The sequence below is a fragment of the Lithobates pipiens genome, unplaced genomic scaffold (assembly GCF_037356315.1).
Source record: "Lithobates pipiens isolate NorthernLeopardFrog02 unplaced genomic scaffold, aLitPip1_a1.2 Scaffold_25, whole genome shotgun sequence".
Lineage (NCBI taxonomy): Eukaryota > Metazoa > Chordata > Amphibia > Anura > Ranidae > Lithobates > Lithobates pipiens.
The window spans coordinates 108781581-108799495 of record NW_027507787.1 but is presented as its reverse complement, the minus strand read 5'-3'; the positions used below and the strand labels follow the sequence as shown (position 1 = coordinate 108799495).

The 17915-nt window shown below is 47.0% G+C and overlaps 7 pseudogenes; all 7 read right to left on the bottom strand.

Annotated features, from left to right (window-relative positions):
• Positions 1-2405: 2405 nt before the first annotated feature.
• LOC143932277 (5S ribosomal RNA) lies at positions 2406-2524 on the bottom strand (annotated as a pseudogene).
• A 100-nt stretch (positions 2525-2624) lies between these two features.
• On the bottom strand, positions 2625-2743 carry LOC143931230 (5S ribosomal RNA; annotated as a pseudogene).
• A 319-nt stretch (positions 2744-3062) lies between these two features.
• LOC143932023 (5S ribosomal RNA) lies at positions 3063-3181 on the bottom strand (annotated as a pseudogene).
• A 3822-nt stretch (positions 3182-7003) lies between these two features.
• Positions 7004-7122, bottom strand: LOC143931068 (5S ribosomal RNA; annotated as a pseudogene).
• Positions 7123-9421: 2299 nt separating this feature from the next.
• On the bottom strand, positions 9422-9540 carry LOC143932344 (5S ribosomal RNA; annotated as a pseudogene).
• A 4160-nt stretch (positions 9541-13700) lies between these two features.
• Positions 13701-13819, bottom strand: LOC143931306 (5S ribosomal RNA; annotated as a pseudogene).
• A 744-nt stretch (positions 13820-14563) lies between these two features.
• LOC143932115 (5S ribosomal RNA) lies at positions 14564-14682 on the bottom strand (annotated as a pseudogene).
• Positions 14683-17915: the final 3233 nt, after the last annotated feature.

Genomic DNA, 17915 nt, shown 5'->3' with positions numbered 1-17915 from the left:
GTCAAAGCCAACAACATAAAAAGAAGCCTATGGGCTTACAGCGGACCTTAAAAGATGGGACCCACTAGCTCTGTCATGGTTCGGACGCTGTAATGTGTTGAAGATGAACGCGATGCCACGACTTCTGTATCTACTACAAGCCTTACCTATCAAAATACCCCAGACTTTATTTCAAGCGGTTCGCTCAATCTTTATCAAGTTCCTCTGGCGCGGAAAACATATGCGTATTGGTAGGGCAATGCTATTGCGACCGAAATTGCGGGGAGGTACTGGCTTCCCGGACCCTGCTCTATATTACACAGCGACACACATGACACCGGTTGACTGGTGCTGGTGTTCTGCCATATACTGTCCGGCCATGATATAGTGTCCGCGCCGTACTGCGCATGCGCAGTACGGAGCAGACGAAGATTCGGAAAATCTCCGAAGCTGAACGGCGCCTGCGCGGTGAGTGGAGGTGGTAGCCCCACCATCCAAACGGACATAGGGATGTGAATATTAGAGGGCCCCTCGCAGGCGAGCTTTGCTTCCACGCTTCGGGCTTGGCCTCGCTGCGCTCGGCTCTTTTATATTCTTACTCTATGTCCACTTGGATAGTGGGGATAGAACCTGGACTCAGTGCGCAGGCGCCGTTCATGCTCGCCAATTTTCGGAATCTGTGTTGCTGTGTACTGCGCATGCGCAGTACACAGCGGACACTATCCGATGGGGGACCATATGTGATAAGACACCGGCATGGGGAACTGAAGCTATGGGTCAAGCTAGAGCAGGAGATGGCGCGGGTTCCACTGGCTGGTCTGCCTTGGGCGGGGAGGCCATTGGAGCCCTGTGTGACTACTCACCCGTTAACTGGCCCCTCGCTCGCCGAGATGGATAGTTTTTTTCACCTTTCCCACCTGACTAACTTCCCTTCTCCTATGACCCCAATTATTGGACATCCTAGATTCCCTCCGGGCCTGTCTGACCAGGCCTTTACCAGGCAAGCCCCGAAAGGGCTTCTGAGAGCAGCCCTAATTCCTGGACCCACGGGCTTGATTCCCATGGGGACCATACTGCTAGAGCAAGTACCTGTTGCATTGGATAGCTGGAGAGCTAGACGGCTAATCCATTTCCTCGGATCACTACCTAACCATTCGTTCTTCTCTAGACAATTCCACCCCTTCGAGGAACTTTGCCTGGATGATGGCCCAATTCGTGGTTCCCTCTCTAGGTCCTACCAAATCCTGACAGACGCACAATCCTCCACGGATCCACCCTTCCTAGCTAAATGGAAAAGGGACTTACAAACTACATTCTCCAAACCACAGAAGGACAGAATACTCTTTTTCGCCCATAAGTCGTCACTCTGCAGTAAATATCAGGAGATCTCATATAAGCTGATCACACGCTGGTATCGTACACCGGTGGTGTTGGCCAAAATATTCCCCGGTCAATCTGACCGCTGCTGTCACTGTGGGCAACAGGCTGGCACCATTCTCCACATTTTCTGGGAATGCCCTAAATTACAAACATTCTGGCAGCCTGTCCTGAGACTCATCCACAAGTTCACAGACGTTTCCTTAGCCAATGATCCCGCAGCAGTTCTTCTCAATCTAACTCCTATGTCGAGAAAGCGTTATCATAAGTCCTTACTTAAACATCTCCTCAATGCAGCTAGGGCCTGCATCCCAAGTCAGTGGAAAGAGCAATCTGCTCCAATGGTGACCCAGTGGTTCGCAAGGGTAAATGATATTGAACAAATGGAAGACCTGACTGCCACAATGAGGGATAAAACGGAGGAGCATGGGAACAGATGGTTCTACTGGACCCAGTTTCGCTTTTCGGAAGAATACCTCCGCGAGACATAGTAAGCTCATGGTGATCGTTGGAGATCGCTGTTCCAAGCGTTGGACAGCTGATGAGCTGGTGAGCCGAGGGCGTCTCTTGCTCCCTGGGAGGGGACCCCACCCTATCCACTCTACCCACGACACCCCCCTTACCCCTTCTTTTCCTTTTCTGCCATTTCCTTCCCCAATCTTCTCTTTCCCCTTCTCCCTCCTTTCAGTTCTACTATTTCCCTTCTTAACTCAAAAAAGGGAAAAGAAAATGTATTTGTTCCGACCCCATTTGACTACTACACAATACTCTTCCCCTATCTATGGATATCTAAACTCTTCGAGGGTAGCAGGGCTAGTATCAATAATATTTTAAGTGGTAGAGGATCCCAACGAGATGGAGCTTTAATCTCATCTTGATATGACCACAAAGCTGTACACGTGCTATTCTCCTCGGACTTCTTACCATTGGCTCTGATATCCATGCAATATGATCGTTTGTTTGTAACTATTTGTATCACACATTCTGTGAAGTTGCCTTTGCATTGTATGTCGCATACTACTAAATAAAAAATAAATAAATAAAAAAAAAGCCTATGGCACCTGGTATTCCCAGGCGGTCTCCCATCCAGGTACTAACCAGGCCCGACACTGTTTAGCATCCGAGATCAGACGAGATTGGGCGCTTTCAGGGTGATGGGGCCGTAGGTGATCTCTTCGGGCACTCTCAACCCTCTTAACAAATGCCAAGATGGTCACCTTGGGAAACAAGTGAAAAAAAAACAGGACAAGGCCAACAACATAAAAAGAAGCCTACAGCACCTAGTATTCCCAGGTGGTCTCCAATCCCGGTACTAGCAAGGCCCAACCCTGTTTAGCTTCTGAGATCAGAGGAGATCGGGCGCTTTCAGGGTTATGTGCCCATAGGCAATCTCTTTGGGCATTCTCAACCCTCTTGACAAATGCCAAGATAGTCACCTTGAGATACAAGCGAAAAAAAACAGGTCAATGTCAACAACATAAAAAGAAGAATACGGCACCTGGTATTCCAACGCCATCTCCCATCCAGGTACTAACTAGGCCCAACCCTTCTTAGCCTCAGAGAAGAGAAGAGATAGGGCTCTTTCAGGGTGATGCTGCTGTAAGCGATCTCTTTGGGCACTCTCAACCCTCTTGACAAATGCCAAGATGGTCACCTTGGGAAACAAGCAAAAAAAAAAACGAATCAACGCCAACAACATAAAAAGAAGCCTACAATAACTGGTATTCCCAGGTGGTCTCCCATCCAGGTACTAACCAGGCCCGACTCTTCTTAGCCTCCAAGATCAGACGAGATTGGGTGCTTTCAGAGTGATGTGGCCATAGGCAATCTCTTCAGGCACTCTCAACCCTCTTGAGAAACACCAAGATGGTCACTTTGGGAAACAAGCGAAAAAAAAACAGGTCAACGCCAACAAAATAAAAAGAAGTCTACGACACCTGGTATTCCCAGGCGGTCTTCCATCCAGGTACTAAACAAGGCCCTACTCTTCTTAGCCTCCAACATCAAACGAGATCAGGTGCTTTCAGGGTGATGTGCCCGTAGGCAATCTCTTCAGGCACTTTCAACCCTCTTGACAAACGCCAAGATGGTCACCTTGGGAAACAAGCAAAAAAAAATAAAAATAAGTCGGAAGCTAGAGACAATACGGCCCGAGTCCTCAATTTAATCCATGCGGCGCATGTACAGGGAAGGCCCTTGCTTATGTTGTCAACGGACGCGGAGAAGGCCTTTGACAGGGTGGCCTGGCACTTTATGCAGGCCACCCTGGAACATATAGGTCTTGGCCCCAACATGATGATGTCGCTTTACTCCACACAGTCGGCAGCGGTACGGGTGAACGAGTGCTGCTCGGACTCTTTCCCCATCACTAATGGGATGAGGCAGGGGTGCCATCTGTCTCCCCTAATTTTTATTCTGACACTGGAACCACTTATGTGTCACGTTCGGAATGACCCGAATATTACTGGCATATCCAAACCCTCGGCACACCACAAAATTGCGGCGTACGCTGATGTTATAATTTTTTCCGTCTCCAATCCACACATTTTGCTTCCCAATATACTTGCGTCTCTCCAGTGATACGGCAGCCTATCAAACTATAAAATCAATTGCGCCAAGTCAGCTGTATTGAATATATCGGTCCCGGATGGTGAGGCCAAGAGGCTCCACTCCGCTTTTCCATTCTACTGGGCTGAATATACGTTATCTATACGTTACCTGGGCGTTGACATCGCAGCTGATTTAGCGCAATTGTACCCGCTTAATTTTGTCCCTCTCCTGAATAGACTGAAATCTGATTTGGGAAACTGGCATGCTTTAACACTGACCTGGTTCGGGCGCTGTAATGCATTCAAAATGACGGCCCTCCCGCAGATCTTATACATGTTCCAGACATTACCGATCCGGTTACCCCCAATTTTTTTCAGACAACTGCAGGTGCTGCTCCGGGACTTTATTTGGGCGTGCAAACCGCCCAGAGCCCGTTTGCAATTGCTTGCCAGACCAAAGGACAAGGGGGGTCTGGGTCTCCCAGATCTCAGACAATACTACAGAGTGACTCTGCTAGCGAGAGTCGTTGATTGGCATTGTAATGGCCCACACAAGCAGTGGGTGGAGATGGAGATTGAGGATGGATCCATTCCCCTATTGACCTCCCCGTGGCTCCTGTCCTCCCTACCAAAAGACCTCAGAGGTCACCCCGTAGTGGGAGCTACGTTGGCTGTTGTGCGGAGGTTGTTCCGCTGCACACACATTGCTCCCCTGCCATCACCAATGACTCCGGTTATAGGTAATCCAGACTTCCCACCGGGATTTACCAACAAGAAACCGCGACAGTTGACAGTGGTGGGGAAACAGCGTCTGGGAGAGGTGTGGCCCTCGGGAGGGCTCCCGACCACGCAAACTGTCGCCGAGCTTTCTGACCCTCTGCTTGACTTGTTTAGTGCTTATCAACTTCGTCACTTTCTTCTGGCCATACAAAGGGCCCCCTACACTCCTAGAGACCTGACACCCTATGAATCCATCTGTCACAAAAGGGAACCTGTGCGACACACCCTCTCCCTCCTGTACAACCTATTGAGTAGTCAGGAGGAGGAGTCGACCCCCACCATTTATCCACAAATGGGAGAGGGACTTAGGCATCACATTTACCCCACAACAGATAGGGAAGATCCTGACCTTAGTACATAAAGCTTCCATCGCAAACCAATATCAAGAATAAGGATACAAGATAGTCTCACGCTGGTATAGAGTCCCATACCTTCTGAATAAAATGAATAGATCGATCCCGGATGTTTGTTGGAGGTGCAATTCAGATACGGGGACCATGGGACACATTTTCTGGGCATGCTCGGCCTTGAGGAACTTTTGGGTGGAGGTGACCGGGACGATAAAAAAACTCTCAGAAATGTAGATATCGCAGACAACCCAGCAGCGTGCCTTCTACACTTGACCAAACAGCCTGTTCGAAAATACATAAAAACCCTCACGATGCAACTCCTGAACGCCGCCCGGGCCTGCATTCCCACACTGTGGAGGCAGCCTCAGCCCCCATCCAAGGTGCTGTGGTATTCCAAAGTCAATCATATTCTCCGGATGGAAGAATTGACCGCCACCCTTCACAACACTGAAGAGGCATTTAGTGTTACATGGAGGCCCTGGAGGTATTTTACTGGTAATTGAGACTACATTCGGGAGGTGAGCAGCGCCCCTGTCCCAGAAAAAGACTGAACATCTAACGTTTACCTACGTAGGCCATGTCTGCCCTGGGTGGCATTCCCCCCCCCTCCCTTTTTGTCTTTATTTTTCCTTTTTTTCCCCGCCGCCATCCCCCCCCCCCTCCTCTCTCTCCGTCTTTGCACTCTTTTCTTCCCCCGTCCTCCCTTTTGACTATGCCTTGTCTCCTTACTAGCCTTTGGGACCCAGAAGAACCCCAGGGTTCTGGACACGACCGGCTCATATTTTACTCTGGTTCACATAGGTCATGATAAGCTGGCTCGCGGTGGTCCCAGTTGTTCTCCATGATTACATTTGTCCGAACGGAGCTGCATTAGTTATACTGTACTACATGTCGGAGGTGGGGTTTCTCTCTTTTCTGCATGAAACTCTAGGACTCCCCTCTGAGAACCCAGAGTTATTTGGCTGCCTATTTTTTGTTACCATGTAATTGTGACCCTGGGTCATGCTGTATAGTTGACTGTTATATTTATGTTGTTCTACTTATACTTAATAAAAGAATAAAACAAAAAATAAGTCAATGCCAACAACTTAAAAAAAAGCCTATGGCATCGAGAAATCCCAGGCGGTCTCCCATCCAGGTACTAACCAGGTCCCAACCCTGCTTAGCCTTTGAGATCAAATGAGATTTGGCTCTTTCAGGCTGATGCAGCCATAGTAGATTTTTTCAGGCATGCTCAACCCTCTTGACAAACGCCAAGATGGTCACCTTGGGAAACAAACAAAAAAAACAAGTCAAGGCCAACAACATAGAAAGAAGCCTACCGCACCGAGTATTTCCAGGCGGTCTCCCATCCAGGTATTAACAAGGCACGACCCTTTCTAGCCTCTGAGATCAGCGGAGATTGGGCGCTTTCAGGGTGATGTGCCCATAGGCAATCTCTTTGGGCACTCTCATCCCTCTCGAAAAATGCCAAGATAGTCACCCTGGGAAACAAGCGAAAAAAAACAGGTCAACGCCAACAACATAAAAAGAAGAATACGGCACCTGGTATTCCAAGGCCGTCTCCCATTCAAGTACTAACTAGGCCCAACCCTTCTTAGCCTCTGAGATCAGAAGAGATAGGGTGCTTTCAGGGTGATGCGGCTGTAAGCGATCTCTTTAGGCACTCTCAACCCTCTTGACAAATGCCAAGATGATCACTTTGGGAAACAAGCGAAAAAAACAGGTCAACACCAACAACATAAAAATAAGCCTGTGGCATCTGGAAAACCCAGGCGGTCTCCCATCCAGGTACAAACCAGGCCCAACCCTGCTTAGCCTCTGAGACCAAACGAGATTGGGCGCTTTCAGGGTGTTGTGCTCCTAGGCAATTTCTTTGTGCACTCTCAACCCTCTTGACACATGCCAAGATGGTCACCTTGGGAAACAAGGGGAAAAAAACAGGTCAACGCCGACAACACAATGAGAAGCCTACGGCACCTGGTATTCCCAAGCTGTCTCCCATCCAGGTACTAACCAGGCCCATCGCTGCTTAGCCTCTGAGATCAGATGAGATTGGGCTCTTTCAGGGTGATTTGGCCGTAGGCACTCTCTTTGGGCACTCTGAAGCCTCTTGACAAAGGCCAAGATGGTCACCTTGGGAAGCAAGCTAAAAAAAACAGGTCAAAGCCAACAACATAAAAATAAGCCAAGAAGAAAACATATGCGTATTGGTAGGGCAATGCTATTGTGACCGAAATTGCGGGGAGGTATTGGCTTCCCGGACCCTGCTCTATATTACACAGCGACGCACATGAAACCGGTGGTTGACTGGTGCCGGTGTTCTGCCATATACTGTCCGGCCATGATATAGTGTCTGCGCCGTACTGCGCATGCGCAGTACGGAGCAGACGAAGCTTCGGAAAATCTCTGAAGCTGAACGGCACCTGCGCGGTGAGTGGAGGTGGTAGCCCCACCATCCAAACGGACATAGGGTTGTGAATATTAGAGGGCCCCTCGCAGGCGAGCTTTGCTCGCCACGCTTCGGGCTCAGCCTCGCTGCGCTCGGCTCTTTTATATTCTTACTCTATGTCCACTTGGATAGTAGGGATAGAACCTGGACTCAGTGCGCAGGCGCCGTTCATGCTCGGCAATTTTCAGAATCTGTGTTGCTGTGTACTGCACATGCGCAGTACACAGCGGACACTATGCGATGGGGGACCATATGTGATAAGACACCGGCATGGGGAACTGAAGCTATGGGTCAAGCTAGAGCAGGAGATGGCGTGGGTTCCACTGGCTGGTCTGCCTTGGGCGGGGAGGCCATTGGAGCCCTGTGTGACTACTCACCCGTTAATTGGCCCCTCGCTCGCCGAGATGGATAGTTTTTTTCACCTTTCCCACCTGACTAACTTCCCTTCTCCTATGACCCCAATTATTGGACATCCTAGATTCCCTCCGGGCCTGTCTGACCAGGCCTTTACCAGGCAAGCCCCGAAAGGGCTTCTGAAGAGCAGCCCTATTTCTTGGACCCACGGGCTTGATTCCCATGGGGACCATACTGCTAGAGCAAGTACCTGTTGCAATGGATAGCTGGAGAGCTAGACAGCTAATCCATTTCCTCGGATCACTACCTAACCATTCGTTCTTCTCTAGACAATTCCACCCCTTCGAGGAACTTTGCCTGGATGATGGCCCAATTCGTGGTTCCCTCTCTAGGTCCTACCAAATCCTGACAGACGCACAATCCTCCACGGATCCACCCTTCCTAGCTAAATGGAAAAGGGACTTACAAACTACATTCTCCAAACCACAGAAGGACAGAATACTCTTTTTCGCCCATAAGTCGTCACTCTGCAGTAAATATCAGGAGATCTCATATAAGCTGATCACACGCTGGTATCGTACACCGGTGGTGTTGGCCAAAATATTCCCAGGTCAATCTGACCGCTGCTGTCACTGTGAGCAACAGGCTGGCACCATTCTCCACATTTTTTGGGAATGCCCTAAATTACAAACATTCTGGCAGCCTGTCCTGAGACTCATCCACAAGTTCACAGACATTTCCTTAGCCAATGATCCCGCAGCAGTTCTTCTCAATCTAACTCCTATGTCGAGAAAGCGTTATCATAAGTCCTTACTTAAACATCTCCTCAATGCTAGCTGGGCCTGCATCCCAAGTCAGTGGAAAGAGCAATCTGCTCCAATGGTGACCCAGTGGTTCGCAAGGGTAAATGATATTGAACGAATGGAAGACCTGACTGCCACAATGAGGGATAAAACGGAGGAGCATGGGAACAGATGGTTCTACTGGACCCAGTTTCGCTTTTCGGAAGAATACCTCCGCGAGACATAGTAAGCTCATGGTGATCGTTGGAAATCGCTGTTCCAAACGTTGGACAGCTGATGAGCTGGTGAGCCGAGGGCGTCTCTTGCTCCCTGTGAGGGGACCCCACCCTATCCACTCTACCCACGACACCCCCTTACCCCTTCTTTTCCTTTTCTGCCATTTCCTTCCCCAATCTTCTCTTTCCCCTTCTCCCTCCTTTCAGTTCTACTATTTCCCTTCTTAACTCAAAAAAGGAAAAGAAAATGTATTTGTTCCGACCCCATTTGACTACTACACAATACTCTTCCCCTATCTATGGATATCTAAACTCTTCGAGGGTAGCAGGGCTAGTATCAATAATATTTTAAGTGGTAGAGGATCCCAACGAGTTGGAGCTTTAATCTCATCTTCATATGACCGCAAAGCTGTACACGTGCTATTCTCCTCGAACTTCTTACCATTGGCTCTGATATCCATGCAATATGATCGTTTGTTTGTAACTATTTGTATCACACATTCTGTGAAGTTGCCTTTGCATTGTATGTCGCATACTACTAAATAAAAAAAATAAAAAAAAAAGCCTATGGCACCTGGTATTCCCAGGCGGTCTCCCATCCAGGTACTAACCAGGCCCGACACTGTTTAGCATCCAAGATCAGACGAGATTGGGTGCTTTCAGGGTGATGGGGCCATAGGTGATCTCTTCGGGCACTCTCAACCCTCTTGACAAACGCCAAGATGGTCACCTTGGGAAACAAGTGAAAAAAAAAAAACAGGTCAATGTCAACAACATAAAAAGAAGAATACGGCACCTGGTATTCCAACGCCATCTCCCATCCAGGTACTAACTAGGCCCAACCCTTCTTAGCCTCAGAGAAGAGAAGAGATAGGGCTCTTTCAGGGTGATGCTGCTGTAAGCGATCTCTTTGGGCACTCTCAACCCTCTTGACAAATGCCAAGATGGTCACCTTGGGAAACAAGCAAAAAAAAAAAACGAATCAACGCCAACAACATAAAAAGAAGCCTACAGGTACTAACCAGGCCCGACTCGTCTTAGCCTCCAAGATCAGACGAGATTGGGTGCTTTCAGAGTGATGTGGCCATAGGCAATCTCTTCAGGCACTCTCAACCCGCTTTACTCCACGCCGCCGGCAGCGGTACGAGTGAACGAGTGGTGCTCGGACTCTTTCCCCATAACTAATGGGACGAGGCAGGGGTGCCCTCTGTCTCCCCTCATTTTTATTCTGACACTGGAACCACTTATGTGTCACGTTCGGAATGACCCGAATATTACTGGCATATCCAAACCCTCGGCACACCACACCACAAAATTGCGGCGTACGCTGACGATCTAATTTTTTCCGTCTCCAATCCACACATTTTGCTTCCCAATATACTTGCGTCTCTACAGCGATACGGCAGCCTATCAAACTATAAAATCAATTGCGCCAAGTCAGCTGTATTGAATATATCTGTCCCGGATGGTGAGGCCAAGAGGCTCCGCTCCTCTTAATTTTGTCCCTCTCCTGGATAGACTGAAATCTGATTTGGGAAACTGGCATGCTTTAACACTGACCTGGTTCGGTAATGCATTCAAAATGACGGCCCTCCCGCGGATCTTATACATGTTCCAGACATTACCGATCTGGTTACCCCCAATTTTTTTCAGACAACTCAGGTGCTGCTCCGGGACTTTATTTGGGCGCGCAAACCGCCCAGAGCCCGTTTGCAATTGCTTGCCAGACCAAAGGACAAGGGGGGTCTGGGTCTCCCAGATCTCAGACAATACTACAGAGTGACTCTGCTAGCGAGAGTCGTTGATTGGCATTGTAATGGCCCACACAAGCAGTGGGTGGAGATGGAGATTGAGGATGGATCTATTCCCCTATTGACCTCCCCGTGGCTCCTGTCCTCCCTACCAAAAGACCTCAGAGGTCACCCCGTAGTAGGAGCTACATTGGCTGTTGTGCGGAGGTTGTTCCGCTGCACACACATTGCTCCCCTGCCATCACCAATGACTCCGGTTATAGGTTATCCAGACTTCCCACCGGGATTTACCAGCAAGAAACTGCGACAGTTGACAGTGGTGGGGAAACAGCGTCTGGGAGAGGTGTGGCCCTCGGGAGGGCTCCCGACCACGCAAACTGTCGCCGAGCTTTCTGACCCTCCGCTTGACTTGTTTAGTGCTTATCAACTTCGTCACTTTCTTCTGGCCATACAAAGGGCCCCCTACACTCCTAGAGACCTGACACCCTATGAATCCATCTGTCACAAAAGGGAACCTGTGCGACACACCCTCTCCCTCCTGTACAACCTATTGAGTAGTCAGGAGGAGGAGTCGACCCCCACCATTTATCCACAAATGGGACAGGGACTTAGGCATCACATTTACCCCACAACAGATAGGGATGATCCTGACCTTAGTACATAAAGCTTCCATCGCAAACCAATATCAAGAATCAGGATACAAGATAGTCTCACGCTGGTATAGAGTCCCATACCTTCTGAATAAAATGGATAGATCGATCCCGGATGTTTGTTGGAGGTGAAATTCAGATACGGGGACCATGGGACACCTTTTCTGGGCATGCCCGGCCTTGAGGAACTTTTGGGTTCCCAGCAGCGTGCCTTCTACACTTGACCGAACAGCCTGTTCGAAAATACAAAAAAACCCTCACGATGCAACTCCTGAATGCTGCCCGGGCCTGCATTCCCGCACTGTGGAGGCAGCCTCAGCCCCCATCCAAGGTGCTGTGGTATTCCAAAGTCAATCATATTCTCCGGATGGAAGAATTGACCGCCACCCTTCACAACACTGAAGAGGCATTTAGTGTTACATGGAGGCCCTGGAGGTATTTTACTGGTACTCGAGACTACGTTCGGGAGGTGAGCAGTGCCTCTGTCCCAGAAAATGACTGAACATCTAACGTTTACCTACGTAGGCCATGTCTGCCCTGGGTGGCATTCCCCCCCTCCCTTTTTGTCTTTATTTTTCTTTTTTTTCCCGCCGCCATCCCCCCAACTCCTCTCTCTCTGTCTTTGCACTCTCTTCTTCCCCCGTCCTCCCTTTTGACTATGCCTTGTCTCCTTACTAGCCTTCGGGACCCAGAAGAACCCCAGGGTTCTGGACATGACCGGCTCATATTTTACTCTGGTTCACGTAGGTCATGATAAGCTGGCTCGCTGTGGTCCCAGTTGTTCTCCATGATTACATTTGTCTGAACGGAGCTGCACTACTCCGTTACTCAGTAGTTCTGTACTACATGTCGGAGGTGGGGTTTCTCTCTTTTCTGCATGAAACCGTAGGACTCCCCTCTGAGAACCCAGAGTTATTTGGCTGCCTATGTTTTGTTACCATGTAATTGTGACCCTGGGTCATGCTGTATGGTTGACTGTTATATTTATGTTCTACTTAATAAAAGAATAATAAAATTAAAAAAAATAAGTCAATGCCAACAACTTAAAACTAAAGCCTATGGCATCGAGAAATCCCAGGCGGTCTCCCATCCAGGTTCTAACCAGGTCCCAACCCTGCTTAGCCTCTGAGATCAAATGCACGCTCAACCCTCTTGACAAACGCCAAGATGGTCACCTTGGGAAACAAACAAAAAAAACAAGTCAACAACATAAAAAGAAGCCTGCAGCATTTGGAAAACCCAGGCGATCTCCCATCCAGGTACAAACCAGGCCCAAATTAAAACAAAAAAGTGTGGCGCTTAGGTGGCAACAAACCACATGAACCAGTAAGGCACTAATTCAAGCAAATGAAATTACATACACTTCAAAAAAAAGAAATTATGTGTAAATTCCGTTGTATATTAAGAGATTTTACTCCCAGGTGGAAGAGTGCATGAACCTCATGCACACAAAAGGTTAAGGTAAATAAAATTAATTTAACATATACAGTCCATCAAGTGAACGTCTAACAGTCCTTGAAATGTGTAATATCAATCACAATTCCAAACTTGAGGTGACGTGAAAAAAGGTGAAATTCAACTTCTGATGTGTAGAATACCACCACCACCGTGATAAAGAAGGGGAGAGGAGGCTTACCAAATGACGTGGACTCAGAGGAAGGCTTACACCTCTCGAGTCATATGGGCCTGTAGGTTAGCAAACCAGATAATCATACATCTAGTATGTAATCTCCCGCAAGTCTTCAGGTCATGAAATCATCTGTAGCGATCCTCCTATAGTGCTCATCCCACGAAAATAGGGGGCTCAGGTATCAAAGACCATGGAAGTAGAAAACTAGCATAGCGTGATACCGTTTTAACATCCAATTCATTAAAAAATAATAATAAAATTACACTCACATTTGGTTCAATCGTAATAACATAGTCAGAAAGTAGCGATGTCTGTAAGGGGGTCCACCCAAACCAGGCCCAGGCCCAGGGTCCTCTACAAACCAGGCCCAACCCTGCTTAGCCTCTGAGACCAAACGAGATTGGGCGCTTTCAGGGTGTTGTGCCTGTAGGCAATTTCTTTGTGCACTCTCAACCCTCTTGACAAATGCCAAGATGTTCACCTTGGGAAACAAGGGAAAAAAAACAGGCCAAAGCCAACAACATAAAAAGAATCCTACGGCATCCGGTATTCCCAGGAGATCTCCCAATCAAGACACTAACCAGGCCAGATCCTTCTATGTCACCTGGTCTTCCCAGGCAGTCTCCCATCCAGGTACTAACCAGGCCTGACGCTGCTAAGCCTCTGAAATCAGACGAGATCGGGTGCTTTCAGGGTGATGTGGCCGTAAGCGTTCTCTTCAAGACACGCCCAACCCTCTTGACAAACGCCAAGATGGTCGCCTTGAGAAACAAGCGAAATAAACAGTTCAAACCCAACAACAGAAAAAGAAGCCTATGGCACCTGGTATTCCCAGGCGGTCTCCCATCCAGGTACTAACCAGGCCCGACACTGTTTAGCCTCTGAGATCAGATGAGATTGGGCGCTTTCAGGGTGATGGGGCCGTATGTGATCTCTTTGGGCACTCTCAACCCTCTTGTTAAACGCCAAGATGGTCACCTTGGTAAACAAGCGAAAATAAACAGGTAAACGCCAACAACATAAAAAGAAGCCTACAGCACCTGGTATTCACAGATGGTCTCCCATACAGGTATTAACCAGGCCGTACACTGCTAGGCCTCCGAGATCAGATGAGATTGTGCGCTTTCATTCAGGGTGATGTGGCCATAGGTGTTCTATTTAGACACTCTCAACCCTCTTGACAAATACCAAGATGGTTATCTTGGCAAACAAGTGAAAAAAAATAGGTCAACGCCAACAACATAGACCCTGGCGAGACCGCCAGGGTCTATGTTGTTGGCGTTGACCTATTTTTTTTATTGACCCATCTGACCCAGACCCTGCTTAGCCTCTGAGATCGGGCGCTTTCAGGGTGATGTGACCTCAGGCAAACGCTTTAGGACATACTCAAAACTCTTGACTGATGCTAAAATGGTCACCTTGGGAAACAAGCGAAAGAAAAACAGGTCAAAGCCAACAATATAAAAAGATTCCTACGGCACCTTTAATTAGGTACTATCCAGGCCGGACCCTGCTTAGCCTCTGAGATCAGATGAGAATGGGCGCATTCAGGGGGATGTGGCCGTAGGAGATTTCTTTGGGCTCTCTCAGCCCTCTTGACAAATGCCAAGATGATCACCTTGGGAAACAAGCGGAAAAAAAAAAAACATGTCAACGCCAACAACATAAAAAGAATCCTACGGCACCTGGTATTCCCAGTTGGTCTCCCATCCAGTTACTAATCAGGCCTGACAATGCTTAGCCTCTGAGATCAGACAAGATCAGGCACTTTCAAGGTGATGGGGCCATAGGCGATCTCTTCAGGCACTCTCAACCATCTTGACAAATGCCAACATGGTCATCTTGGGAAACAAGCGAAAAAAACCAAGTCATTGCCAACATTGGAGGCTAAGCAGGGTTGGGCAATCAGTTTCCTTGCCTGAAATAGGCATCTCAGAACTGCCATCTGGCTACTTCCCGGGTTTCCAACTCCTTCAACTAATCCCAGGAGACAATACCTCGCCTCCATCCTGGTGGAGGTTCCAAACACCCGATCAATGGTTCCTGTCACCTCTGTCCAGTAGCCGATCAACTTCGGGCATCTCCAAAACATGTGCATCATGTCTCCCCCCATGTTCCCGCACTGGGGGCAACTTGCGTCCGGCCGTTCAGCCAAACTGAAAAAGTTTACGAGGAGCATAATAGGTTCTATATAATAAGAACAGATGTGACATCCTCTGTGAGGTGAGCCACAATTCACCACAGGCAGGATTCCTGTGGCCAATTATAGCTCAGGGGGGTTAGTACACACCGCACACTATATAAGGCCGCCAGCGCGGCGGCCTTGTATAGTGTGTTGCGGTGGTCAGGGAAAGAGGACGATAGGCAGGGACAGTGTCTTTACTGCTTGGGAACCTAGCACTGTTACAGTGGGTGTTATGTGCCTCCTGCACAGTACACACCTGAAGCTACCCTTTATTACTGCTGTTCAATTTCTGCAATACATGCATCTGCAGTGCAGAAGTTAGAGTGGGTGTTGTGTGCCTCCTGCACGGTATACACCTTATTGCTGGTGTTCTGTTTCTGTAATACAGGAACCTAGCACTGTTACAGTGCTAGGGTGTACAGAGAAGCTGGTATATATAGAAGACTACAGCATACAGAAGAAAGGCTAGTGAATACAGAATACAGACTCGTGTATGTAGATAGGCTTGAGTATACAGAGATGCTAGAGTAAACAGTGAGGCTGGGGTACACAGAGAGGCTAGTTTAAAGAGAAGCTAGTATATACAAAGAGGGTTAGTGTATATAGAGAGGTTAGTGTATAGAGAGAGTCGAGTGTATACAGAAAGGACAGTGCATATAGAGAAGCTAGTGTATACAGAAGACAGGCTTGGGTAAACATCAAAGCTGACATTCTATACAGAAGACTGGGTAGTGTATACAGAGAGTCTAGTGGGTACAGAAGAAAGGCTGGTGTATTCTAGCTAGTTTTTACAGTCTAGTGTATACAGAAGACAGGCTGTGGTATACAGAGAGTTTAGTGTATTCAGAGAGTCTAGTGTATACAGTCGGCGATTGTATACATAAGACTGGCTAGTTTGCACAGTGTTTACAGAGATGCAAGGGTGTACAGAGAACCTGGTATATATAGAAGACTACAGCATACAGAAGAAAGGCTAGTGAATACAGAATACAGACTCGTGTATGTAGATAGGCTTGAGTATACAGAGATGCTAGAGTAAACAGTGAGGCTGGGGTACACAGAGAGGCTAGTTTAAAGAGAAGCTAGTATATACAAAGATGTTAGTGTATATAGAGAGTTTAGTGTATAGAGAGAGTCGAGTGTATACAGATAGGACAGAGCATATAGAGAGACTAGTGTATACAGAAGACAGGCTTGGGTATACATCCAAGCTATTAGTGTATACAGAAGACTGGGTAGTGTATACAGAGATTCTAGTGGGTACAGAAGACAGGCTGGTGTATTCTAGCTAGTTTTTACATTCTAGTGTATACAGAAGACAGGCTGTGGTATACAGAGGGTTTAGTGTATTACAGAGATGCAAGGGTGTACAGAGAAGCTAGTATATACAGAAGACTACAGAATACAGAAGAAAGGCTAGTGAATACAAAATAAAGGCTGGCTTCTACGGAGTGGCTAGTGTATGCAGAACACTATCTAGGGTATATAGAGAGGCTAGATTATACAGAGAGGCTAGTGTATAGAGTGAAGCTATTGTATATAGAAGCCTAGTTAGTGTATACAGAGAAGCTAGTGTGTACAATAAAGAGAGACAAGTTTTTACAGAAGACAGTTTGGGGTATACAGAGATGCTAGTTTATACAGAGAGACTAATGTATACAGAAGACAGGCTAGGGCATACAGAAGACAGAAGACGGGCTAGTGTATTCAGAACATAGGCTAGTGTATATCGAAGACAGGCTATTGTAAACATGCTGGTGTATATAGAGAGGCTATAGAGAGGCTAGTGAATTTAGAGGGTAGGCTAAGTGATAACAGAAGACAATCTGGGCTATACAGAGACATTTCATCATTTCATCTAGCGCACATCTCTAATGGAGTTTGTCTCATTGCCATGTTATGCCTTTTCATTCTTATGCTAAAAATAGATTGTACTCACTACACGATTTTAATCATCCACATCAAGCATGCAATAAAACTATCATACATATAAATAAACCATGTACTCTTTTGCTCTATTTTGAATATTTGTAATTCTCCACATCAACTGTCACATTGAGTATGTGACAGTCCTGACACACCATCCTGACTTATTTTTCTTTATTTCTTATTAGAAATAGAGAGTACTATCTCAAAATCCGGTTAAATCTATTCACTTCGATTTCTACCGCTAATTGTACCGTAATGCAAAATGTTCACAAAACCATCTATTTGCTACCAGAGATGCTGCACATACTAAGAGTAATGTAACTATCGCTCGCTAACGATGTAAACAGTTTTATTGCTTTTCTGACATTAACCGAGTATCTCTGACATTAACTGAGTATCTCTCTGCACTATGATCTTAATAATAATAATAATAGGATTGTGTAATGCAAAGATCAACTAGTCTAATATAAGCTTTCTCATTGGTACCGGCATATCCTTTAAATTTAGACTAACGCAACTATTCTCGGCCATTTTCAAGCTAAGCTTTCAATCTCTTACCTTTGAACAGCGATACTTCCTCCCTACAATATTAAGCCTAATGTCCTATTGGTCGTCTATATTATACAACTCTCTGAAAAGCCTATATGTAGAGAATAAAACTAGTCTTACATCTTAATAAAACAGTTTTATTGCTCAACCAGTATCAGCTGGTTAGTGTAGTTAGTGTACAAATAAACGTTTCCACTGTACTATCTCTAAATCATTGTAAACCTAACCATAGTTATAATGTCTACAGCTAATTTTACGTTAAAGCAAAATTCACACAAAACCATCTTTTTAAAACCTTTACACATTAAGAGTAATGCAACCATCGCTCGCTACCTCTATGCAATAGGATTCTCTTTCCAGTG